Source organism: Mus pahari, chromosome 4 (genome assembly GCF_900095145.1).
Source record: "Mus pahari chromosome 4, PAHARI_EIJ_v1.1, whole genome shotgun sequence".
Taxonomy (NCBI): domain Eukaryota; kingdom Metazoa; phylum Chordata; class Mammalia; order Rodentia; family Muridae; genus Mus; species Mus pahari.
The window spans coordinates 78,768,242-78,769,702 of NC_034593.1; positions in this window are offsets into that span (position 1 = coordinate 78,768,242).

Below are 1,461 nucleotides of genomic sequence, written 5' to 3' on the forward strand. Positions count from 1 at the left end.
AGAGAGAGAGAGAGAGAGAGAGAGAGAGAGAGAGAGAGAGAGAGAGCAGTGGTTCCCCAGATCCCCAGATGCAGGCGGGCAGCACCCCTTGCTCAGCACCTTGCCAAAGGGCAGGTAACAGGTGGACACTAGCAGTTGGGCACCACTGAGGTCCGAGCTTCATGGCTTTGGTTAGCAACTGCCAACAAGAAGCCCCATGCTCGGACTGGAGTGTGTAGGAAGGCTATGAGAGAAGATGAATGGCCTGTAGCCTGGGTCATAACATAGGCAGACATCACCATAGTGCTGGGTGTCTGAGTAGAGCTGGGGTTTGGGGGGACCCTGCCCCACCCCAGGGTTCCTTGACCCTCCATGATACAGCCTCCTCCGGAGTTGGGAAAAAGTAAAGCATGAGAAATGGTGGGGAGGAGGGGCCTCTGTCTGCTTCTTTAGAAGCAAAACCCAGACAGCAGCCATGGGATGGAGGCCAGTTTGTAAAAGCTCGGGTGAAATGAGCTAGAAGGGATTGGGAACAAGTCCACAGTGTCCTGAGGCCGCATTCCTTGCTCTGGGGAGATGGAGATGGATGGTGCTGAGCTGAGAAGGAGGGGTGCTGGGGCGGGGCCGGAGGGGGGCGTCTCCTGCTGAGCGCTCTCCTGCCAAGAGCAGGGTGGGAAAGTAAAACTTAGGACCCAGAGGATGGCTGCCCAACAAAGGCTGCTTCCTTCCCTTTAGCCTCCTCAGGTCCTGACCAGAAAGCCCTGGACATGCAGGCCAGAGGGCTTTAGAAACCACCCCGGCCCGATCTGGGGCTGTGCAAGCAAGCAGGGCATCTGTAAGCACCTATGGCGTTGGGCCCTGGGGGGACAGGGTGCTCTGTACTTCTGGTCTCTCCCAGAGGCAGCTGGCAAGCGCCCCAGAACAGCCTCCACGAAGCACTGACACTGGAGATGGCAGAGATCTGGGCAGAGGGACTGGCTTCCAAGGCACTAGGAAGGCAGAGCTCCCCTTCTTCCTTGGCACCAGGAAATGCTACAGCCTCTACCCCTGTTCTCCTAGCAGGCTTCTCACCCATTCTGGAGTGTCTGAAAAATAGGCAAAACAGGAAGGGACAGCCTAAGTTCCATGCTTCCCCCTTCAAAGATGTCCTGGGAGACAGCGCCTGCCTCCCCACCTCTCCTCAGCAGTAGCAGCCACTCACTGCTGTGGAAATCCTAGATGCTTCTCTTTTTTATTTGACAGAATCTCGTATCCCAGGTTGTCCTGAAACATCCTTTGTAGTCCAGCCTGGGGCTAGCCTCAACCTGCCAGGTCCTGAGATTACAGGTGTACGCCACCACACCTGCACACCTGGTGCTTCCTTTTTTCTTTCTTTTTTTTTTCTTTTTCTTTCTTCTCCATTTCTTTTTTCTTCTTTTTCTTTTTTCTTTTTCTTTTCTTTTCTTTTTTTCTTTCTTTCTTTCTTTCTTTCTTTTTTTTTTT